At 37.5% G+C, this 26,219-nt stretch overlaps 1 protein-coding gene across 1 annotated transcript in view; it reads right to left on the bottom strand.

Annotated features, from left to right (window-relative positions):
* Positions 1 to 25,584, bottom strand: part of LOC110681571 — a 263,128-nt gene extending 237,544 nt beyond the window's left edge. The window contains exon 1 of the mRNA XM_021857686.1: positions 24,450 to 25,584. The gene's annotated coding sequence lies outside the window, so the exon portion shown is untranslated. The remainder of the gene's footprint in view (positions 1 to 24,449) is intronic.
* Between the last annotated feature and the right edge of the window lie 635 nt (positions 25,585 to 26,219).

Genomic DNA, 26,219 nt, shown 5'->3' with positions numbered 1-26,219 from the left:
TGGCAAAATACAATACTTTTTTAAACCATCAAAAAATAACTTTTCCGCGTCAAAAGTATTACAAACTTTCATGATAAGTGCTGTTATACACATAAAGTTTGAATTCTGTGGCAAATTAAGCAAATAAATTGCCTTACAAGCTGGCAAACTTGCATGCAAGTTGGCTGAAACAGTCAATTTTCGCATTTTCAACAACTAATACCTCAAAAACTAGACGTGCTATGATATTTCTGCAAACGGCAATGGATTTAGCAACCCTTAATTAAGTAAATAGAGGTATTTTGATGCTGGAGACAAAAACGTGTTCTGCAGTGTAACCAATCATTTAAGCCAAAAATGATACAATGATACTTGATCTCAAGAAGGCTGATAGAATTTCGAAAACGTAGAAAATAAATGCAAACTTAGAATATTTTTCGTGACCCACCAGACATCAGCTCACATCGCAACTCACGTATTGGGAAACTATGGTCTAAGACGCCTTGTGGTAACATTCGTAATGTGAGATTTAAATGCATTTAAATGTTAAGGGAAACTTTTGCATTACTTTGAAAATTTGTTGAGAAATTTCTGCAATTTTTCTAAACTCCTACATTTTTTATATTCTTTGAAATGTTGCTTTCTGAAGTATGGAAAGATTATTGTACAAAGCTCTTCAAAGCGTCGTGCGAAGGGAAGAGAAATAACAAAATGTTGAAGCAGGCAGAACAATATATGGGCAATGGTACAATAAAAGATAATTTATATTTTTTTCTATACGGGAAAATTACAAGATTGTTAAAACATCTCTAATGAATTTACAAATACAACAAATTTCTCAAGAAGGTCCATCAGAATTTTATTTAGAAATTATTCTTGAAATCTATCCTACCTTGATTTCTGGTTTTCTAAAATTCTGTTAGATAGCCTCTATGAATTCCGCCCTCGTATCAGACAAAAATTCAAACCAAGGATATGGATTTTTCCAATAATTGATAAAGTTATTTCTATAGAATTAGTCTCTACAGATTCCTTTACCGATATGCTAATTTCGGAAGCAAAAGTTTTCCAGGGGGGTTTCAACAAATGTTCTCTGAAGGTTCGAAGGCAAGAGACATGAAAGAATTTTTGACGCAATAGTATTTTGGAAATATTTCTTAAGGACTTAACTTCCCATCCCCAACCATTAGCCCTCTAATTCGCCTTTTTGGCCTTATAAGGCTATTATACGACCAATATAGGGTATGTCAGCTGTATTATAGCACTATATTAGCACGCAGGGCCAATTACTTGGGTTCGCGGGAGAATTTGTAAATAAATGTTTGAGAATACTATTTAAAAAAAATTCGCAGAAAAATTTATAATAGAATTTAAAAAAAAAAAAAATCTCTGCGTTAGGTTTGACAGAATCAATTATTTTTTGGAGGAATTGCGAGAGAAAACTGAACTTTTGAATGATTAAGCAACAGTTTTTAGGTAAATGCGGGAACATATTCCGGAATCAATTTTCTAATCAAAAGTAGAAATAGAAGGAATGGATGTTCACCATGAGGAATTTATTTTGAAAGTATGAACAAGTTCGACAATATTAGTTGACTAATTTTTAAGAGGTTGAATATTCCTTTAGAAATTTGATTCAACTAAAATGCTATAAAGAATATCGAAAGGAGAGAATTTTTGTTGCAAATCTGTTGGATTTATAAAAAAATTGAATAATCTATGAAATAATAAGTTTTTTTGGAAACATATAGTTTAAGCAATAAATTTATTCATGCGAAAATACTTCAAAAAATTAATCAAAATCAAAGAGAGAATTAATTGCTGGGATATAACACTATTGTCAATTTTGTTATATTTTCACACCTAATAAAATTTATGTTATTCATCTGAAGAAAACTTGGCCAGGCCGAAATTCCTTGAAAGTTAAGTCTTATTGTTCGACATTCCCGCTATGTAGTGTCTGAGAAATTTCTTTAGTAATTTTGTCTATTTTTTCAATTATTTTTTGGAACAATATACGAGTTGAAGTTAATGTTTGGATTTTTTAATTGAATTCTCATAAGAAAAATCATCACTATTTCAAAACATGAGAAATCTGAATGCAGTGAATATGCTGCTTAATGCTGCTTTATTTTGGCGCTTGTTTGTACCACGGTATGTTTTGCAACGGAGATGTCGGAAAATTGCGCTTATCGCATACAACAAGAAGCTAGTTCTAACAGCAATCAATCGATCGACAGCGGACGGTTAAGCTTTCGGTTGTCGCGCGATTCACCGAAATCAGAACCGCCACGTTGATGCTGTGTAAGACAGCGAGGTTTTCTCACTATATTTTTACAACATAAAATAACGTAACTACTGAAGAGATGTTTGTCAATAACATGATTCAGAAAATTTTGTTTCATGTTTAATTGTTTTTTTTTGTTATTATCACCGAAAATTCTGGGGGGGGCCTGGATGATTCTGGAGGGGGCCAGGCCCCCCTGGCCCCCCCTGTTCCTACGCCAATGAAAGTGGTGTGTAAATCCATAAGAGACCTGTCTGTTTTAATACAAGAAGATAAAAGAAAGGGAATATTTCCGATTAGAATTATAGCAGGAATCACTTTAGTGAATGCCTTCAAGATATATTCCTTTATAAAAAGCTGTTCTATATGGAAATATAAGTGACTAGCTTATCCAACAAAATCGTGAAAGAACATTTAAAAAGGAAGGGCAAATTTCTGGTGAAATGTTTGCAGCTATGACGTGAATGATCACTGTAACAACGTGATGCTATGACACAACCTATATTCATAAGAAAGAAAAATATTTGTTCAATAACAAAATTGAAATATGAACACCACCAACAAGTCCAAAAACCGGTGATTACGCATCTGTTAAGCAACACCATATTGAGGGTTATGGATTCGAATTCCTTTCAGTCAATAAAAGGCTTATTTTATTGAAGCCCATTCACAAATTTCGTAACTCAATGGTGAACACTGATCTTTCGAACTATTCAATACGGGTCGGCAGGACCGCTACAAAGGGAGCAAAAAAATTTGTGGGTGGTTGTCCTCAAAATGTTACAGCCCATTCACAATATGTAGAATTTCCATACAAAAAGAAAAAGGACGAGGGGGTGGGTAGGTGTCAAAAATGGCAATTTTTGGCGAAATAAAATTTGTGAATGAACTCTTGAATTGCGAAGGTACCCACTGAGCTGATAAACAGGCACTGTCTCAGAAAGAATGAGAAGAATATAGTTGCCATCAAGATATTTCGAAAGAATAGCTGGCATATAAAAGAAGGGAAAATATATGATGAACATTTTACCGACGAATTTTACGTGCCATTAATTACCAGCCTTCATTAGAGACGCATTTTTGCACGCAAAACAAGATACTGTACTGTATCTCATACTATTCGGGGTAATGGCTCATTCGGGGTAGTGGCGTTCGGGGTAATGACCCATTCGGGGTAATGGCTTTCGGGGTAGTGACCCATTCGGGGTAGTGGCGTTCGGGGTAGTGGCGTTCGGGGTAATGGCGTTCGGGGTAATGGGATGGAGCCGTTTACACAGTGTACTCTGTACTTTTTCTTCTTTAGTGTCTCTCAATGAATACCGATTTTTTGGCCACTGCTGTTGATTTGTACTCTGTGATTGCAAAATCCAAATCCTTTCTTTGAATGAGTTCATTTCCAACCTGAGATAAGTGTTGAACATTTCATGAATCACGAATCGCACGATCAGACTCCTAGGTTCAGTCTATCAGGGTTGGTCTAGGATGACAATTACAACGATGGAAAGGTCACATCCGCTCTTCCTCGAAAATTTCATGAATACATTGTCAATGGTCAGACTCTGTTCCCCAGTGACCCATCGAACGTCATTCGTTCCACTGCCCTCGGCCGCCGGATACAGGTTGTCGGTCATAAATCGTACCCAGTCAGCATTCCGATCAAATGGGAGGAGCTCGGAGTCGCAAATAATCCGTATCATTATCTCTCGGCCTCTATGTTTTGCAAATCTAACCTCCCGGTTCCATAATTATACGAGTCTTCTTTTGTTGCTGACATGCAGCAGCATTCTTGCCATCATCGTCCAAGACAATAAATCCTCCCCGGAGGGCTTCGGACGGATCTCGATTTCTAGCTCATGATCATAGTTAAAAGACCGTTGAGAATGATACTCTAGCGTCTAGCCGGTACTATGCAGTGGACCACCCTACTTGTTGGTTTCCGATGGCGACCGTTCGACATCTTCTGCGACGTCAAAGCATGCTAAGATCGCTTGCTGGGATTATTATGACTTCATCTGACAAGCGGCCAGATATGCAGCCTATCGTGATGAGAGATGATTCCTGGAAAGCACCGGTATCCACGTTGCTCGTCAGAAGCAAGTTGGACGAGCGTGATGATAATTGCCACAATTGTCCCCACGGATGGAGCGATACGTGATTTGTGGGTTGTTTGTTTAGGGCAAGGGGCCGGGCCGGGCCGGACCCCATGACTGCAGTAATTAGCCATTCGCGTCGATATTCAACTTGAATGGGTCCGGAGCACTTGACGATGACGGGTGGGTATCCATCCATAATTAGTTCCAGGGCGCTGAGGAATGATGTGCCCAATTATGTAAGCCGGTAGTGTCAGCGATGGTCGCCCATCTATTGAGAACTCGCTCGGAAGGGTGGAATTATCGAGATTAGAATCTTGTTTTGCGGCCACGGAAAACGGTATTTCTAACCGTTGTTGGCGGGTCGCTGCGTGGGACATTCGAAGATCTTGGTGGTGACATGACATACACAAGCGGTAGAGTTAAATTGTTCATAAGTACAGACAGATAGATTATGATCAGAGTATTACAACCATCAGTTCACAATGCGCAGAGAATTTTCAGCATTTGGTTGAACCGATATATTTCTTCAAGAGTATATCGAGCCATCCCTGCCAAGGCTGCCTTAGAATTTCTCATGTAATTTTCAAAGTAGTTCTTTCATGAATTCCACCGGATGTGCCCATTTCCAAAGGCATCTCCACAAATTCTTCAAAAAGTTCTCCTACAAGTGTATTCAATCCTTTGGAGCTCTAGAAGTTTACCATTGAATCTCTTCAGATGTTCCTTCAGGAACTTCCCTGGGATTGCTTCAGAAGATCTTCCAGAAAATCATCCTGAAGGATTTCGAAAGATTTTTTTTTGGGAAATTTTAATACATTTACCTACAAGACACCTTTTGACAGTCTTCTAAATTTTGAAATTTTATCACTCTGGAATGGGCTGTCAATCTTTATTTTACAGTCAACTCTCCACAACCAGATATCAAAGGGACCATCGAGATAGAGAGGTATCATGTTATAGTTAGAGTACAAAACCAGTACAAATGCTTTCCAAGGAACCATCGAGGTAGCCATGAAAACTTCTGCTATGGTTCTCCACTGCCCAAAACTGCATATTTGTAACATTCGACAAAAGTAGGCATTGAGTAAACGGAATACCAAGAGTGCATTTTTTGGCAGTTTGGGAGGAAACTAAAATTTCTAAAAATTACCAGGAGCTCAAGAGTGCTTATTTGAGGCTGATATTTTGTACAACTCATATCGCATACTAGGTGAATGGTCAGAAAATAATTCTGATACAAATTTCATTGTCATTACTTTACGAGGCTCATTTATAATCTCAATGTGACTGTTATGCGGCTATTATTACCAATGTGACAAAACAACTAGGTATTTTTTTTCGAATTTTCTAGAACAATCTCACAGATTTCAGTAAGTTGATCGAAAGTATTCATCATTTGAAGACTCTCGATGGTATTAACTCCGAATTGTCAAAAATGTCAAATGTGACTGTTTAGCAGTTATGGGCAGTCCAACTCAATATCAAATTTGGAATATCGAGTAAGAGAGAGTTGACTGTATCACCATAGTTAAAACATGAAAATTTATGAAACTTTTCAACATCGGACGATATTTGAAACGCTTTTTTCTTTTCTTCAAGAATGCCACCAAAAAATCCTTCGAAGATTTATTTTAAAATTCCTTCAAGAATTCCTAAACAGATTCTTCTAGTAGTCATTTCCTGCGATTCCACCAGGAATTCCTCAAAAAATTCTTAAAGAGATAGCTCAAGGAATTCCTTCAAAGAAATTACTACCGGAAATCCAGCGAAAATTCCATCAGAAAATCCTTCAGCGATTAATCCAAACATTCTTCCAGGGATTGCTTCGAGGATTGCACAGGTTTTTTATTTCAGAAACTCTTATAGTTATTGAACCCTGAATTCCTCCAGAGATTCCACCAAGAATTTCTGCAATGGTTTTACCAGCAAACCTGCAAGGATTCCTCAAACAATAGTGCGAACGTTTTCACCAAAACCTCCTACACGAGATTCCACTAGGAATTCCTATAGAGATTCCGCTTGTATTTTTTTAGAGGTTCCCTCAGGTTATCCTCCGTGGATTCTTCTAGGGAATCTTCAATAAATTCCTCCAGTGTTTCCTTCCTGGTATTCTTGAAGAGATCATACGAGGCATCCGTCGCGGGTATTCTCCGGGAATTACTATAAGAATCTACTAGAAATTCCTCCAAGGATTGCTAAAGAAATTTATACATCAGCTCCATCCAGTGTTTCTTGCAGGATTTTTTCCAAAGAATCCACCAGGAAATACTTTTTGAAAATCCCTTAGGTGCTCCTTCAAGGATTCCTCAAGAAGTTGCTCCATGGGTTTTTCCAGAATTTTTCCAGAAGTTTTCCAAAAAAATCTTCCAAGTGCTACTTGAGGGAATCAACCTGAAAGCATTCAGAGAAATGCTTTGTTTAATCCTCTATGTAAATATCAGTGGAATTCATGGAGGAATAATCTTTTAAAATTATGAAGAAGCATCCTGGTGAAATACCTAGAGTACAGAAAGGGAGAGTTTCTAGTTCAATCCTTCGCGGAATTGCTAATAGAATTCAGAAAAAATCAGAAAAAAAAATCTTGCGTATTTTTTTGCATTTTTTTATTGAATTCCTTGGAAGAATTTCTGATAACCCTGAATGAATTCTGAGAAGGGAAATCCCCGTAAAAAAATTTCAGTATTTTCTGGCAGAACTTCTGGCGAAAACCTGGTGGATATTGTGGCGAAACTTTAGTGATATTCCCAGAGTTAACCCTGGAAGAACTCCTGATAAAATTCCTCAAGAAACTTCTCTCAAGAAAAATTACTGGTGAAATATTTAGATAAAATACTGGTGAATTCTCTGAACGAATTTCTGGTGGAATCTTCATAGGAAATTATGGTCGAATCCATTGAGAAATTCGTTATCAGATCCTTGGGGATCATCTTTACAGATCTTTACGGAAGGAATCCTTGAAGGATTTTTCTAGAATGTGTTGGAAGAACCTCGGCTCTGGAAGATTTTTAGAACTCCCAGTAAAATCACAGGGAAAAAAATGGTTAAGTTTCTGAAAGAATTTGTAGTGGAATCCCTATGAGAATTACAGCTGAGATACTGGGAGTTTTCCTGATGGAAAAACCTTGGCGAATTCCGGATGAAATCCATGGAGTAACCTCTGGTGAAATCCTTAGAGGATTTATGTGGGTAATTTTAGTTGGAATTACTGAAGGAACTCTTGGAGGAATCCCTAAAGGAATTCCTTTTTTGAATCACAGGAGGAACTTCTGATAGAGTCACTAGAGGATATACCGATGGATTCCCTAATTCCTGGTTAACTCCTTATAAGAAATTTGTGGTAAACTCCCTGGAGGAATTCCTGATAACCCTCGAGTATCTTTGAAGATATTCCGAGAAGAGTTCCAACATTAATTACTTGAGGAACTTCGGGAGGCATGCCTTGATTAATTCCGGAAGAAATCTCTTGAAGAATTCCTCAGAAAAACCCCTGGAAGAAAATTCTGGTAGAATTCTTTAATAAATTTTGGGAAAAAAATCCGTGTTAAATAGCCTGATGAAACCCAGAATAATCCCAGATGGAATTCCCGAAGGAACCTTTAGAAGAATTCCTGATAGAATCTCTGACAGAATTTCTGATCGAATCCCAGAAGATGTTCATGATAGAATCCCAGGATTTTATAATGAAGTCTTAGAAGTATTATCTTAGAAGTATTTCTAAAAGAATCTATTCAAGAACTTCTGCAATTCCTGCAGAAACTCCTAATGGAATCTATGGAAGAACTTCTCATGAAATCCTTCGAAGGAACTTCTGATGAATCGCTAGCGAAACTCTTGATAGAATTCCAGGTAGGAACTCCTAATAAAATCCCTAGAACTCCTGAAAAAATCCCTAGAGGAACTCCTGCTGTAACCTCTAGAAGAACTGGAGGAACTCCTAATGGAATCTCTGAAGGAACTCCTGACGGGACCCCAATAGGAACTCTTGATGAAATCCATTGAGGGATTCCTGATAATATACTTGGGGAAGCTCCTTATAAAATCCAAAAAAACGAAATCCTGAGGAACCCCTAATATAATCTCTAGATAAATTCCGGGTGCAATCTCCGAAGGAACTCTCGATGAAAATCCTAGAGAATCTTCTGAAAGAACCCCTGAAGGAATCTCTAAAGGAACTTCTGATGGAATCCCTATAGGAACTCCTGACGAAATTCTCGGAGAAATTCCTGATAAAATCCCTGGTGGAAGTTCTTATCATACCTCTAGAAGAAATTCAGATGGAATTCCTTGAGGAGCTCCTGATATATTCTCTGGTAGAACACCAGATATAATCTCTGAAGCAGCTCTTGATAGAATCCCTGGATTAACTCCTAATGAAATTCCCAGAAAAACTCTGGTGGAAGCCCTAAAGGTACTTCTGATAGATATCTTATAGGAACTCTTGGAGAAATTCCTAAGGATACTCTTAAACGAACTCCTGATGGAATCATTGGAGGAACTCCTGATGGAAGCCCTAAAAAAAACTCCTAATAGAATCCCTGGGGGAATCTCTGAAGGAACTTTTGATGGAATCCGTAGAGGAGCTCCTGAAAGAATCCCATGCAGGAATTCCAGGTGGAATCTCTGAATTAACACCAGATGGAATCCCTGGAGCAACTTCTGATGGAGTTTCTAGAGAAACTTCTGATGGAATCCCAGAGGAGTTGAGATGGATGGAATCCCTGGAAGAATTCCAGATGGAATCCCTAAAGCAACACCTGATGGAATCCCTAGAAGAATTTCTTATGAAATCCCCAGAAGAACTTTTGAAGGAATCTCTAGAGAAACTTCCGAGGAACTCCTCTCCTAGAGGAACTTCCAATAGAATTCCTAGAAGGACTCCTGATGGAATCCTTCGTGAAATTCTTGATAGATCTCTAGAAATGGATGGATCCAGATGGAATTCCTGGACGAACTCAAGCTTAAATTCGAGGAGAAATTACTGGTGAAATTCCTGATGTAATTCTTATAGGGATTCCTGGTACAATCTCTGGAGAATTTCCTTGTTGTGCTTTTATGGTATCACAGGTAGAACTGCTGGTGAATTTGCTAAAGAAATAGATTAAAGATTGTGGGAAAATGATTGTGAAATATATAGAAGCACATTACTTACACTCAGAAACACGGGTAGTCACAGAATTACTAAATTTTAGAATTTTATGACTATTCTATATCTGCCTCTCTTTCAATCTGCAGGGAATTTTGTTCCTATTTGTCAATTCGCCTGGGTTGACGCATAGCTAAGCTTCAACCCAGGCGAAATTACATTTAGTGTAGAAATTCACAGCAGAATGAAAGAGAGGAAGATAGAAAATAGTCATTACTGCATAATGTTTAGTAATTCTGTGACTATTTTTATTTCTGAGTGTACATTCACGCCATTCACGCATTTTGACTCGCCATCCATCTGTATCGGCAGTTCATGGGACGCCGATGCTTCAATTTGAAATGCTGACGTTGATGATCGTGCAACATCCCTACAGACAGTACAATCAGTACAAAGCTTAAGTATTCCTTCAGTATGAGTGTCACGATGGAACCACTCGTCGCGTCGAAGCTGCAAACAACGAGCAGCCCTTCGAAAGCCGAGCTGTCAACCTGAGCCGTCGTTGACGTGATTATACGCGAGTTGTCAGACGAGAGTGATTCGCAGAAATTGTAGCATCTACCTTATCTACATATAAGTTGTAATAGTAACAATAGGGTCCTAAAGCCCTGTCCCAATTGTAGTGCCAAACGCTTAAGTTTAGGCCAAAAACACATGTTTACTCAATTTTCTAATGTTTTCCGTTGGTTTAAGCCCAAAAAACATTTTTTTAGATTTGAACTCAAATTTTGTGTATATTTTGTTTTCCGTGTCCCTTCCGATATGTCAGATACAGGCCCATGACAACCATATATCGATACACGATGTTCTTCGTAGTCAGGATGTCCCGGGCGATAAGTAAATATCGCCCACTGTCAGTTGTAAGAACTGTGAAAATAAAGACCATTGTTTTGTTTAATTGTTTGCTATGGTTTGATAATAAATTTTTGATATTGTTAAATCAGCTAATAATGGGCCAAATAGATGAAGCACATTCAACATTTCGATGGTTTTGGAAGGAGAGCAAACGATAAAAGGCATCCTGCAAGCCTCCAAGCAAGCAATCAGTGATTTGATTGCGAAACTTGCTCGATTATGGACCATAAACATTAAACAAACCTTCGCATTCTGATTACACTCTCGATTCAAATCACCCGAAAATGAGTAAACACATGGAGATGTTGACTACGCTAAAAGTCGTCCCGTGCCATAGAGCTTAGTGACATTTGAACACACGTAGACTAGCATACGCTCGTCATACACAGTTTGTTTTTGTTTTCCTCAAAGAAACTTGCACACGCTTTTCAGACTCACCAAAATGCATATGGAAATATTACCCAATTTGAAAAATTTAAACCCGTTCTCTGCGTGTTTTTCGAGACTGAGTGCATATTGTTTTCCTCTAAGGTTCACAACTACATCTACACTAGGGTACCCATACTATTGGGCGTGAAAACCACTATGGGCCTGGTCAGATAGGAACAACCCCAGTCTTAAAACTAAAACCCCCGTGGTGTTTTTGTCGACTAAACGAACGACAAACTGATCAAAAGTGTCAAGGTTCATTTATGGACCTAATTTTTAAATTAAAGTTAAAACATGATATAGCCGTTATTTGAGCGGGGAAAATTGCTAAAATAGTTGCAGTAACATGCTCTTTCGTGTTATTGAATAAAACAAGATTTCATTAAAAGTTTTAGGACCCAATTATGCGTCATGTAAACTTAAGTTTGGGATCGTGTAAATTGGTGTTATATGTCGTGTAATCTCAAAGGGTCCTGCTGGATTACATGACGTATCATTGAAGTTCACACGACATGTCAATGAAGTTTACATGGCATAGCATGTAAATATTGATGACGCTCCAATAAGGTACTAAATTTTTTGATAAAACTTGCTTTTATTAAATAACACAACAGAGCCTGGTCTTGCTACTACTACAAGTCGTGTAGAGCATATTTTTTATTGACAGTCACTCCAGTTGAGTCATTTTGCCATACTCGACTCATAAAGTGAGTCATCTACGATTCGCTCTCAAAATGTTCCATTTTGCCCATCTCTAGTTCTTATGAGCACTTCCACAGTTATTAACTGAGAGCTTTCTTTGTCAAGTTTTCCATTTACGCATTCATATATCGCGTGGGAGGTACGATAATACTGCCCAGGGAAGTCAATGAATACATCATATTTGAACCTTACTTTAAAAATTGGGTCCGACTTTGAACCTTGACACTTATGATCATGTTTGACGTTCACTTAGTCGACAAAAACTTTTTAACACTGGGGTTGTTCCTATCTGAAATTTCGGATAGGACACGTAAAAAATATACACTCAAAATTTTAGTTTAAACTAACATCAGTTTAAATTAGTTTAAATTAACATCAGAAAAAAATGTTTTTTGGCAAGCATTCAAAAATTAGTAAACATGTGTTTCTGTGATAAACTTAAGCATTTCGTACTAAAATTGGGAAAGAGCTTTGAGACTCTACCATTGTTTTGATGAACATGATTAAAATGTATCCAGCGATGGATTAAAATATTCAGTAATATCAACTTTCTAATTTCATGTGTATAACAATACTTATTATACACATGAAGTTAGCATTCTATGGCAAATTAAGTAAATAAATTGCCATACAAGCTATCAAACTTGCATGAAATTTCAACAGGCAATACCTCAAAAACTAGACGTGCTATGATGATTTTTAAAACGGCAATGGATTCAGCAACTCTTAATTAAGTAAATAGCGGTATCTTGATGATTGCTATGATTTTTCTTTTGTATACAGATAATTCAAATGAAATACAAGGAAGTTCTGCATAAATTTTTAGAAACCTAATGCACGATATGCATGTTTTCCATATAGAACACTACAAATGACTTACTTTTCCTATTCTGAAAATGTTTCCTTCAACTGACCTCGTCCGTTTTGCAAACCCCCTGGCCCCATCCAGTTACACCACCAAGCTACTCCAGTGCAACCAGCACTCAACCCGATCTAGTTCAGAGTTACAGCAGCGCAGCCGAGGCGATTACGAGAGCGATGCGCGCTCGTCGTCGTCGTTTTTGTGTTGTTTCGCTGTGTTGAAGCTCGTACCTAGTTTGTTGCGCGGTGCTGCGAGAAGAAGTGCTTACACAAGCGAACACTGGAGTAGGAGGAGGACCGCTAGCGCTAGTTCTTGCTTGGCCTTCCTGGCTTATGTACCGTGCCTGGGAATGAGGAGGCATCACGGATGGGAGGATTAGAATCGGTATCTGTTTACTGCCTCGGTTTTTTGCAGTTGTTTTTTGTTGTTGTTCCGCCTGGAACTAGAGAGAAGATGGAGTGTGCGCCTGTATTATCTATGTTTGTGGGTCAACTCTAGAGGGTGCGGATTTAGGTTCGGTGCAATGAATGCGGTGAAGAACGATCGCAGCGCGTGGAATGCAACAGGTTGCTTGGATGCATTTTAGGAAGACTTTGGGCATCATTAGGGCGTTATTGATAACCTCTAATGGTCATTGCTTTGGGCTTTTGAACAGAAGGCTGCGAGTATAATCATGAACTCCATCTAGTCTCAAATTTCTCATCACCACTCCGCTCGAGCCTTTTCACTCTCCAAACTCAAAAACTGTTTTGAGGAAGAAGTCCACGTGATGAAAAATGTGATGACATTATAAGAAAAATGTCGTGCATTATAAGTGCTTATTTTTGTTTTAAGCTTATTGTGATTAAGAGAAGATCTTCTTCTATCTCCTAGTTGCGTAGGTTTGGATGCTTTCAACCATATGCTCAAAAAACGCGCTACGCACTAGTTATCGCTGGATGTTAAATCCTTGTCATAAATTATAGGAGATTTTCTATTTAAAGCCGTTTTGGGCTCTCCGGCTTTTGATGGTCTTGTGGAAAGAGATCGACGAACTTATTCCCACTGTAAAATGTAGGAAATAAATGTACCTAATCCACTATCAAATTTCTCAAACCCAACAACAGGTGTTCCAATCGCTCAAAGCTATCAAAAGTACTAATTTATGATTCTCGCGTGAAACTGGACCACATTACACATCAAAAGAGCTATTACAACGTCTGTAATGGCTATCATTTTCAATTATGTCCGCCCGCTTTCTGGGCATATCTTCGCCCAATTTTTTTCCTAGCGTTATCGATATCGATTGCGATGCGCACCCAATTGGGTGTGAATGGCTGCAGGAGATGTAACACTTTGCCCAGAAAAAAAGGTTTGCGATCGGTAATCGCCCACACCTGTTTTTTTAATAGTTTAAGTGGTATCTTGAGAATGTCTTGGAATCATTTGCCTCTTTCCTAACCTTGTGCAGATGGCGGCCAACCGTAAGACCATCATCTTATTGGAGCATCTCATTTTTTGACTCCTCTTATAAAAAAGAGCACATATCACTTGCAAAACCAACTTCTGGACCGAAGGGCCAAAATGGACAAACCAGCACAGATCGACAAAGTTTTTTTTCCAAAAATAGAATATTTTGCTTCTGAGATAGCATTAGAATGAATGTAGAAGATATCAGTGTAGTAATGCGATTAGTAGAGGAGAAACATAAATCATTCCAATTGTTGAAAAACATCAAAAGCTAACAACGAAATGTCAAACAGCTCGATTAGTTGGTCAGCTTGAAATTATGTCATTTTCAGGGGCATTTTGTAAAATATGTGCTTCAATTCATACTGAAATGAAATTAGCGCTATATCATATACGCGTACCTGTCAAAGGATACAAAACACTAGTGGAATTAAATGGTACAGTATAATTTCGGTTTCCATTTACTAAATATTGTATATGTTTGTGATTTGTTAATTCTTGCGGATATGTTGACAAAAGTGTTCAGTGAAATGGCAGTCGATTTTCTCAAATTTTCCTTGAGGGTAACAAAAACCTTCTGTTTTTCATGAATTCCACAGAAAGCTTCACCCACATCTAATCTTGATGTTCCTAGAAGGTCTTTTGGTTGTATTTTAGAGCTACTGTTGTTCCTGGACCTTTTAAGGATTTTCAACAAGGTTTCTTTCAGATGCTTTCTACCAAATACTTTCTGAAAATTCTGCAATGATAAGCTACTGCGGGGGTGATTCGATATTGACATTTCTTGCCTACAGATTTTATGCTTTGGTCTTAGTAGGCAGTGATTTCAGATTGTTTATAGAACTGTTAAAAAATTTCACTGCGTTGATTGTAGATTATCATTTTTTGGTTGTCCAATTTCTCATATCTTTTTATATAAATATCAGTAATTTGAATCTTATTTTACCGTTTCAGGCACCGACAGCGAATAAATCACAAATCTATATATAAAAAAAGCTGTTGTTAAAGTATGATGTTTGTGTAGGATAATGAATTGTAAATGTATAGGGGGACATGGGGCAAGAAGGGCACCCGGGGCAAGAGTGCCACCTCTAATTTCACGTAGTTCAAATCAATTTTTTGATGTTTAACGCAGGATAAGTATAAATTGAGTACTAATTGAATGTTGTGTAAATATTACAGTTAAAAATGTTTAGTACAAAAAAATAGAAAAATGTCTTGAACTCACCAACGCAAAATATGCGAAATATTATAAGAATGTAAGACTGGAAAACAAGGTTTGACTCCCAATAAATACAAAACATATTGATTTTTCCGCACAGTATTGATGATTTTCAATTGTTTAATATAGCTGTGAGGACTTTTTTTCGAAAAAGTCCTTTTGACATTAAATTTTACATGTATAATAACAGTATGTCTTATGGGGCAAGAGGGACACCGCAATTTTCTCATATAAAAGGAACTTTTATTTTTCTTGTTTAATATTGCATTCAATCAATGTTTCCTACTAAATAAAATCAAAATAAACCATCTTCGACATTCAAAATGGTTTCTGAAAATTTTTACTATTATTGTTACAGTCAAATAAGATGAAAACTAAATTAATTTCGTTAAATTACTTTTTAACTATAAGTCAACTTTTATCCCTCAGTTTTTATCTTTACTTACTCTACAATTTATCCTTTAGGCGGGGAAATAATAATATACAAAATTTGTGGCATTTTGCTCTGGTGGTCTTCTTGCCCCATACGAGTGGCACTCTTGCCCCGTGCCTCGTGGTTCTCAAATCATCATGTGTTTCTTATATTTTTGAAATCTATCGATAACATCATTTAGAACAAGAGCTGAGCTTGCCCCTACACTGGAATAATCTTCAAAAATTGTGCTAATCAACCATGATTTAAACCTATATATCTTAAGGTGTCCTTCTTGCCCCCAGCCCCCCTACCTGGTTTGAATAAAGAGAGTTGCAGCTGCTGATTGAGGTATCAGTCAGTTAGCTGCCCAGTTGAAGGAGACATCTGTGTTATTAGACAACACTATCATCCTAATTTGGTAAAACAAATTTAAGATTTAATTAACATTTTGTTAACAACATATTACATTTCATTTGCCGTAGCAGTTCAGATTTTTTACAGGTGAGTTTATTTCACCTGCTTATAAGAGAAAAAAAAACGCTTTGAATATACTCAACCTAACTTAACCTAAACATATAACGCATTAATCGTGGCAATAGAAGATTGTAACGATTTTTGCCTGAAATTATATTATTTGACATTTGTTCCAATGTTTCAACATTGGATATTCTATGTAACTCATTGGTACTATACCAGGGAGGAAGCCTCAGAATCATTTTCAAAATTTTATTTTGAATTCTCTGCAGAGCTTTCTTCCTGGTATTCCAACAGCTAGTCCATATTGGTACAGCATACAACATGGCTGGCCTGAAAATTTGTTTGAATATCAAAAGCTTGTTCTTAAGACAAAGTTTTGATTTTCTATTAATAAGGGGATAGAGACATTTTACATATTTATTACATTTGGCTCGAATGTGATTTTTGAAAGTTAAATTCTTATCTAGCATGAGCCCTAGATACTTAACTTCATCTGACCAATTTATTGGAACCCCTCTCATCGTGACAACATGTCTACTTGAAGGTTTCAAATAAAGAGCTTTTGGTTCATGTGGGAATATTATTAGTTGAGTTTTGGAAGCATTAGGAGAAATCTTCCATTTTTGCAAGTATGAAGAAAAAATATTCAAACTTTTTTGCAATCGACTACAGATGACACGCAGGCTTCGTCCTTTGGCGGAGAGGCCTGTGTCATCCGCAAACAAAGATTTTTGACATCCCTGAGGTAACTCAGGTAAGTCAGATGTGAAAATATTGTATAATATTGGTCCCAAAATGCTGCCTTGGGGAACACAAGCTCTTACAGGAAATCTTTCAGATCTGGAGTTCTGATAATTAACCTGAAGTGTACGATTTGACAGATAACTTTGAATTATTTTAACAATGTATGTTGGAAAATTAAAGTTTTTTAATTTTACAATCAAACCTTCATGCCAAACACTGTCGAATGCTTTTTCTATGTCTAGAAGAGCAAGACCAGTAGAGTAGCCTTCAGATTTGTTGGAACGGATCAAATTTGTTACACGTAAAAGTTGATGAGTGGTCGAATGTCCATGGCGGAATCCGAACTGTTCATTGGCAAAAATTGAATTTTCGTTGATGTGGGCCATCATTCTGTTCAAAATAACCTTTTCAAAAAGTTTACTGATGAAGGAAAGCAAACTGATTGGACGATAGCTAGAAGCTTCTGCAGGATTTTTGTCTGGTTTTAAAATTGGAACAACCTTAGCATTTTTCCATTTGTCAGGAAAATATGCTTATTGAAAACATTTGTTAAATATATCAACTAAAAATGATAAGCTACTTTTTGGAAGTTTCTTGATGAGGATGTAGATAATTCCATCATCGCCAGGAGCTTTCATGTTTTTGAATTTTTTAGTAATAGTTCTCACTTCTTCCAAATCAGTCTCCCAGGCATTTTCGAAAACGTTCTCTTGATTGAGAATATTTTCGAACTCCTGAGTAACTTCATTTTCAATTGGACTAGTAAGTCCTAAATTAAAATTGTGCGCACTTTCAAACTGCATAGCAAGTTTTTGAGCTTTTTCGCAATTAGTTAGTAATAATTTGTTTTCCTCTTTCAATGCCGATATTGGCTTCTGAGGTTTTTTCAAGATTTTAGATAATTTCCAAAAGGGCTTAGAGCCAGGGTCCAATTGAGAAATTTTATTTTCAAAATTTTTGTTTCTTAATTGAGCAAAACGTTTCTTGATTTCTTTCTGCAAATCCTGCCATATAATTTTCATAGCAGGATCGCGAGTGCTTTGAAATTGCCTTCTCCTCACGTTTTTAAGACGGATCAAGAGTTTAAGATCATCGTCTATAATCACGGATTCAAATTTTACTTCACATTTTGGAATTGCAATGCTCCGGGCTTCAACAATGGAACTTGTTAAAGTTTCAAGAGCATTGTTAATATCAAGTTTAGTTTCTAAAGAAATGTTAACATCAAGATTAGAGTCAACATACGTTTTATATATATTCCAGTCGGCTCGTAAATAATTTAAAGTGGAGCTGATAGGATTGAGAATCGCTTCTTGGGATATTTGAAATGTAACAGGGACATGATCAGAATCAAAATCAGCATGAGTAATCAGTTGGCTACAAAGATGACTAGAGTCGGTTAAGACCAAATCAATCGTAGATGGATTTCTAGAAGAGGAAAAACATGTAGGGCTATCAGGGTATTGAATTGAGAAATATCCTGAAGAGCACTCATCAAATAAAAATCCTGCCGTTGGAATTACTTTGAGAATTATTCCATGACCGATGTTTGGCATTAAAGTCACCAATGACAAAAAAATTTGACTTATTGCGAGTCAATTTACGCAAGTCAGTTTGGAGCAAATTAACTTGCTGCCCAGAGCATTGAAAAGGCAAATAGGCAGCTATGAAAGTATATTTACCAAACTGTGTTTCAACAGAAACACCTAAAGTTTCAAAAACTTTAGTTTCAAATGATGAAAACAGTTGATGTTTTATACGCCTATGAATGATGATTGCAACTCCCCCACATGCCCCATCAAGTCGATCATTACGATAAACAAAAAAGTTAGGATCTCTTTTGAGTTTAGATCCAGGTTTTAAATACGTTTCGGTAATAACTGCTATATGCACGTTATTAACCGTAAGAAAATTAAACAGCTCGTCCTCTTTACCATTCAGAGAACGAGCATTCCAATTTAAAATACTTAAATTATTATTTGGATCCATTAGAAAAACGTAATCCAATAACAATTTGATTTGTAAATTTTACACCTACTTGGACTGCTTTAGTCATAGCGGTGGCTTTGAACATTGCATCAATCATTAGATTCAATTGTTCAGTTGGAAAATTAAAATCAGAGGCAGACATATCACTTGAAGTGGGTACATTTGATGATTTCCCATTAGAATTTCCGGTAGACGAAGAAGTGGAGTTACCTGTGGCGGTAGGGTTTTTTCCATTTGATTTGAAACAAGTAGAATCGGTACCCATGGATCGAACAGGGGAGGAGTTCGAATTTCCTGCTACGATATCGGCAAAGGATTTACCGTGGGTAGATACATTCGAAATTGAAAGATTCGAACGGCTACCCGACGGATTAAAATTAGTTTGTGAATGAGCATGATTATGATCTTCCTGATGGGTATGATTCATGATCAAGCGATCGTTAACTGAAAAATGAGCATTGTTCGATACTCTACCAGGCAAATTCCGGAAACGACCGTTATCGTAACGGATATTATCTTTCATCTGCCTGGCACGAGCCTCAATGACCCTTTTGCGTGAAGGGCAATTCCAAAAATTGGACTTATGGTTAGCCCCGCAATTACAGCATATGAACTTGGTGGTATCTTCCTTCACTGGACAGACGTCTTTGGCGTGAAAAGAACCTCTGCAAATCATGCATTTAGCATCCATGCGACAATTTTTTGTACCATGACCCCACTTTTGCCACCGACGGCATTGAGTGGGGTTCTGGTAATTTCCTCCAGGTTTCAGGAAATGTTCCCACGTCACACGGACATCGAACATAAGTTTTGCTTTTTCTAAAGCTTTAATATTATTTAATTCTTTTTTGTTAAAGTGAACTAAATAAAATTCTTGAGAAAGCCCTTTCCGAACCATGCCAGATTGGGTTCTCTTTTTCATAATGATTACTTGGACTGGAGAAAATCCAAGTATATCATTTATTCCATCTTTGATCTCTTCAGGTGACTTATAGTCACTTGAGAGACCTTTCAAGACAACTTTGAACAAACGTTCAGTTTTGTCTTCATAAGTAAAAAAATTGTGCTTCTTCTCTTCAAGATGTTTGAGAAGAAGTTCACGATCTTTAAGAGTTTCCGGCCAAACGCGACAGTCTCCTTTCTTTGCGATTTGGAAGGAAACCTTGATTCCCCTAATGGAGTTCAAGATCTCCTGCCTAAATCCCCCAAATTCGGAACAACTGACCACGATAGGCGGCACTCTTTGCTTCCTCACTTGAATCCAAGAGCCTGGGCTTAAGGCTGCTTCGATTTGGTGTTCGGAAAATTTGTCTAGAGCATCGAACTGATTGCTCATTTCGATACAATTATTCATTTCACCCTTGGAAGAAACTTCGCATTCCGGGGAAGCGTCCTTTCTTCCATTCTTGCCACGTGTAGTGACAGTTTTAAAACCCACTTTTTTGGAAGGAAGTAGTGAATTCAGAGATTCACCCTTCCGTTTGTTAGTTGTTGATACCATGTTTAGTTAATAAACGAAAGAAGACGTGACCTTCGATAGGTTTTTTCCCTAGACGGTGTCCAAGAAGGATTACCACCGCTAGCTTTCGCCAACGGGTCCAACGAAAAATCGAAGACATGGGTCCAAACAAGGATCGTAAAGGTAGCAATAGTAGAAAAAATAGTACTGAAAAGTACTGTTTTAGTAGCACTGAAAAGTACCGTTTTTGTAGCACTGAAAAGTACTGTATTATTGCTTTAGGTAGTTTTTTAAGAAAACTTCCAAGAGCAGAGAGAATTCGTGTACGCACAGCACGAAGGTACGATGCGCACTGAAGGAGACATCTACTGTATTGTATTTCCTTGTGATTTGCAATCGGATGTGGACGGGCTAGCCTCGCTAGGATCTGCGTGGTCTTAGCGGACTAGCTCTTCAACATAACTCCCAAAGAATTTACGTATTCTCGACAGTCTACGCCAATGACGCGCTTCTTTTACAATTATCTCTAACATACGAAGACAACTTATTTGTTTGATTGTTTATATTTGCGCGTTAACTCAAATCTCTATCGATTCACATCGGCAGAATAGCCGAATTTTGTTTTGAAACGTTTATTTAAATCATGCTCCGAACATTCATATGAGTGTGTATTGTGGACAGTCTCGTTTTCTTCGGCAATCCCCCCCCATTAGCACTGCAGGTTAAGCTAATTTTCTATTATTGGCAACCCGAAATTAAACGCTTTTTGGACCGTATTAACACAGAAAACAGATGTTTAAGTCCGATTGTAAAACTGTGTAAGACAATAAATGGTGATTTTAAGTGGCAAGACAAGTAGCAACATTGTGGTGGCGCTGTTATCGCTAAGTTCCCATGCTGATGTCTGTGGTGAATATGAAACATTTCAAGATACTTATATTCACCACTGATTGCAGCAATACGTTGTGTGGCGGCGCTAGTGTTTTCAACGTGTTTTAGTTTGAGTATTTACACAAGTTTTCAGACGATTTTTTGTTCTAGCATAAACATCTGTTATCTGTGGTATTAATTTCAATCATTGGTAAATCTGGTGATAAATAATAAATCTTGTTGGCTCAATCTTGAAGATTGTATCAGACTGAAGCTAACAGAACATAGAATCGTCTGAAAGTTTTCATTGAAGTGTTTTGCCAGAAAATGTTCCATTTTAGCACAGCTAACAGACGTTTAAGTCCGATTATAAAACTGTATAAGACAATTAGCGGTAATTTTAAAGGGTAACACAAGTAATACCGTAGTGGCGCTGTCGCTATATTCCCATGACGACGTCAGTGGTCAATATGAAATATTTCAAGATTCATCACTGTTTGATACAAAACGTTGTGTGGCGGCGCTAGTGATTTCAACGTGTTTCAGTTTGAATATTTACACAGTTTTTCAGAAGGTTTTGGTTCTACCATAAACATCTGTCTTCTGCGGTTTTGGTTGCTGATAATAGTCTAATGGAGCCCAAGCCTTAAATATGTAAACAGGTAACACGTGAAAAGAGGGCCCCATAGCCGTAGCGATAAACACGCAGCTATTCAGCAGGGGTGGGTAGTAGCAGTAGGTTCAAATCCCACTGGTCTAGGACCTATTCGGGTTGACAATTTTCTCTATTTTTTAGGGCACAGAGCAGGGCAACCCAACGTACGGCCTCAATTTGTGCGGCCCTTGGAGAGATTAAGGATTCTTCTCATATTTAGCTTGCTGACTATTCTACCAACTTGAAGTAGAAATTTTAATTATTTTTTCGAATCTTCTTAAGCGCTTTTTTTTGTATTATTTAAAAAAGTAATTTCAAATTTTAAAAAGATCTAGTTAATTACAAGCTTTGATAACGGGTAAAACTGTTCTCCACATAAATCTAATTTGAGAAGATCGATTTGATTCATAATGAAAATAAAAAACAGTTTATAAGATTGACGATTTTAGGATTACAACATTTTTTTTGCCATGCCCAAGTATCCGAATAGCACTTTAATTCGCCCTGCATGCTTAACGATCAACGCTCCGTCATCGTAATCATCGTCATGATCGAAACTTCCAAAGCAGTTTTTCTGTTCAAAACTAAAAATTATTCGATGAAAATGTGTTCACTGTGTTTCGGTTGGAGAATAAAATACAGTGAACACATTTTCCAGTAAATTTTCTTGATTTTAAACGAAAAAACTGCTTTTGAAAATTCCGAAATCAATGACGGATCCTGCCCCCTTAAATAGGACTATTTTTGATCGGAGAAGAATAAAAATGGCAGAAAAGCGGGCTTGGTTGACTTCTTTAATTATTCAATTAATGATGCCTGTATAAAAGTTATTGTCAAAAGGCTCAATTTTCTAATATAATTTCACTGAATCATATGCTAATATTCTCACAAAATCCTAGAAATGATGCTTACCAACTTTTGGGAGTGATTTATACTGAATTTTGGCAGGATTTTAAAAAATAGACTACTTATCACGAAATCTTTGACAGGATTCCCAAAGAATTGTGGACACGACTTTCACGAATAACGTAATCAGGATTCTCACATAATCTTCAATAGAATTCCATAGACTTCTAGGAAAATCATTTCATCTAATTCAATGCGTAATTTTCAAAAATCTATGGTAATGGTAAGGTATTTTGATATAATCTAAGCTGAATTCATAATATAATTATGAACAGGTTTCTTTCGACATCCTGGACAGCATTCTCAAACATTTCAAGATAAGATTTTGAAATTAATATTTGGTGACATTCTGTAGGAATCCTAAGCACAATTCTTGAAAAATCCTGGACATTATTCTTTATTTTGACCAAGATTTTCACATATACTTAATCAGGATTTTCACACATTCCGGAACACGATTCTCAAAGTAACCAATGCAGGATTTCAAATAATACTAGGTAGGATTCTGGCAGAATCCTGAGTATGTTTTTTTTATAAAATCCTGGGCATTGTTTTAACAGGATCTAAAAATCTGGTAAATTGTCCAAAATATCATTGGCAAGATTATTGCATGATACTCAAAGGAACTTTCCCAAAATCCAGCAGCATTCTTTTTTTTTCGATTTTTTCCAAAAGGAATTTGCTTCATTTACTGCCTTTTTCAGATTTTATACGAATGCATTCAAAAACATGGCCCACTACACAAAATCGTTTCTGTGATTTGGCCCGCGGATTAAAGAAGTTGGACAGGCTTGGCATAGAGTATCTTCATGCTTGATATACGAATTCAAAATTGGTCAACCGGCAAAGAAAGCTGTCAGTTAATAACTGTGTAAGTGCTCTTAAGAACATTAGGCTGAGAAGGAGGCTCTGTCCCAGAAAGAAGAAGAAACACATAGAAATTCACAATCAATCTACTAGTGAGTAGTTTGACATCATTTCAGTTGCAACTGGATTGAAGAATGTTAATAGAGAACGTGGATTAGATTTTGTTCATTAAATACAGCTACAAAAGTGTTAAAACACCCTATGTTTATAACAATTTGTATAAAATAATATTAATCGGTAGAAACCAGTTGATTCTCAGGTTTTGAATCAATCTATTTTGAAATATAAATATTTGTGTATCTTTAAAAGAAAACCGAATGAATCATATGGCGTTTAACATTATATGAAAATGTTTGTCTTAAGAACAAACTTTCAATCTACAAATAATTTTGAGGCCGACTGTGTTGTAGGGCTGTTGTAAAATGATGATTAAAAAATTATGTTTTGAAGATGTTTTTCAAGAACCCTTTCTGGTAAAGTACTAATGAGTTACACATAATATCCAATGTAGAAACATTGGAGCAAATTTCGACTAAAATTATCGTTAATTTAAAAAAAAAACAAATATTATTGTAGTCTTCTACATATAGCCACGATAAAACCTTCGTATTTTATGTTATGTTAGGTTGAGTTGGTGAAAAAGCATTTTCTTACATTCAGGTAATTTCAATTTACCTGTAAACATTCTGAAGTGCCACCGCAAATGAAAAGTAATATATTGTTAATATAGTGTTAACTGACACAGAACACCAAGATGAAGGAAATAAATGTAATATTTTAGATGACACTAATAGGGAAAACTAAAACATGTCAAATAAATCCTTTTTATCCTTACATTCTGCTAGGATCGCTCCCCCCTGCCCGAATGTGCCCATGTCGAATCGGAATCATGTATGCATTCCAAGCCCAACAACAGAGCAAAACGAACGGGTTTGGAAAGGAAGTAAGCGCAAGCAATCGCACGCCGAGTAGATAGATATGCTCCAGCTCCAGAAGAGGCCCCCATTAAATATGGACCATTAAGCCGATCTCTCAATAAAACTTACCGCTTGCTCTTGAAAACGAAGAAAACTGGAAGCGCGCACCAGATGAGGTTGCCTGCTCCTAGAAGCGCAGAGGAAGTTTAGTTTTTTTTTCTGTTTTCCTCCAATCCAACAAACTACCCAGCAGCTGCGCTTCAACCAGAAGGTTACGTCGAAGAAACTGTTACTTCGTGTGTAGAATGTGTTCCGCCTTCTGCTCTTCAGTGCAGAAAAAAAAACCTTGATCACCGTCTTCGGTTGCAGTAGGCCAAATACTTTCCGATCCTCAATGACTGCGATTGTTCTAAGTAGGCTGCGCAATGTTTCCCGAAACACGATTTCTTAATAGCTCTCACCGCAATGCACTTTATCTCACTTCTCGTTTCCAGACCACACGTTCACCTTTCACATTAAAGTAGTAATCGAACGGTTAATGAGGTTTCTCGTTCCTGACGAATTCCCACAAAAGACACAACCAAATCCTCGTCGAAATATTTTATTCAACTTCAACGTCTCATTAGACGACGAACGTTTTCACTGAATTCACCCAAAACTCAGAAATGCACACATTTGCGCACCTTATTCTTCCTGTGCGCGCAAAATTTCTCCACCAAGTGCACACTTGCCTACTTTGTTTTTGTTTTTTCCACGAAACACGCGAAACAATTTCTTCCCTCCGAGCAAGAGGTCACCACACACTCATTCGCTTTCTTCCCGCGGGGACTCAACAGCAGAAGCACAGTCAACCGACAGTGGGAAAGTCAGCGGGAAGCCCTCGCGACATTCAGATCCATTACAAAGACGAAGTCTTTGGCCCCCACTTCACCACAATCGACGACAGTCTCTCCCTCACACACACATACACGGACACAAAAACGAATCGCGCGCGACCAACTAGACGACTACTAGGTGGCCGATGATTATAACGGTGAACGGCGCGCGAGCTTCTTACTCACAAAGCAGGCCCAAAGGTAGAATCGAACAGCTGACGACGGGATAATGGGGGAAGCTCTCTGTGAAAGCTAACCTCTAACGTTACCACGCGATCCCCTATTTGGAGAAAGCATACAACCAGAACACCACCTCAAGGAGCAGGAGGGGAGCTCAGCAAACAGGTGCACCTCTGCGTTGCACTGTCCGAACTCGACTGAACCGAGCGCGATCGCGAGGGCGAGAGCAGGCGGTCATTTCACCCATCAACAATGCTGGTTGGGGCTGCTCGCCACAAACACGATGGAGTCTTTGTGGAGAGCGATTTGGGGGCTCGTGTTCTGACGAAGTTTGGGCGAAGATCGTTCGGTTTGCTGTGCGGAGAGTGGATTTTGGGTGGTTTCTCTCGACGGCCCTCTCTCTGTGGAGACGAATTAAAAGAGAGTATATGGGTGGAAAAACGTGGGACATGAATGGGAGGGCTTTTCACGAAAGCTCAGAGCAAGAGCTCTCGCCTAGTGCATTGTCAGATGCGTTTGAGCTTAGCGAATAGAGTTGGGTCTCAAATCAAAATTAGACGAATCTAACCATCATGCATTACGATTTCATCCATAGAATTCAAGAATTTCTTTTCAAGATTTCCAGCTCAATTCAAAACAAATGTTATAAATGTTATGGTGAATCGAATACACTACAAGTAAGAGACTTTCACTCTAAATTGCTCCTGAAATTATATAGAATATTAGATATGTTTTGTGAAATTTTTGGTCATCTACCAGACATTTCTACAGAGGATCTATCAGAAATTCTTCTTGATTTTTCGTTAAAATCATTCAAGAAATTACCTTCAACTATTTTTTAAAC

This window comes from Aedes aegypti, chromosome 1, assembly GCF_002204515.2.
Source record: "Aedes aegypti strain LVP_AGWG chromosome 1, AaegL5.0 Primary Assembly, whole genome shotgun sequence".
NCBI classification, from domain to species: domain Eukaryota; kingdom Metazoa; phylum Arthropoda; class Insecta; order Diptera; family Culicidae; genus Aedes; species Aedes aegypti.
This window is presented reverse-complemented; position numbering and strand designations above follow the sequence as displayed.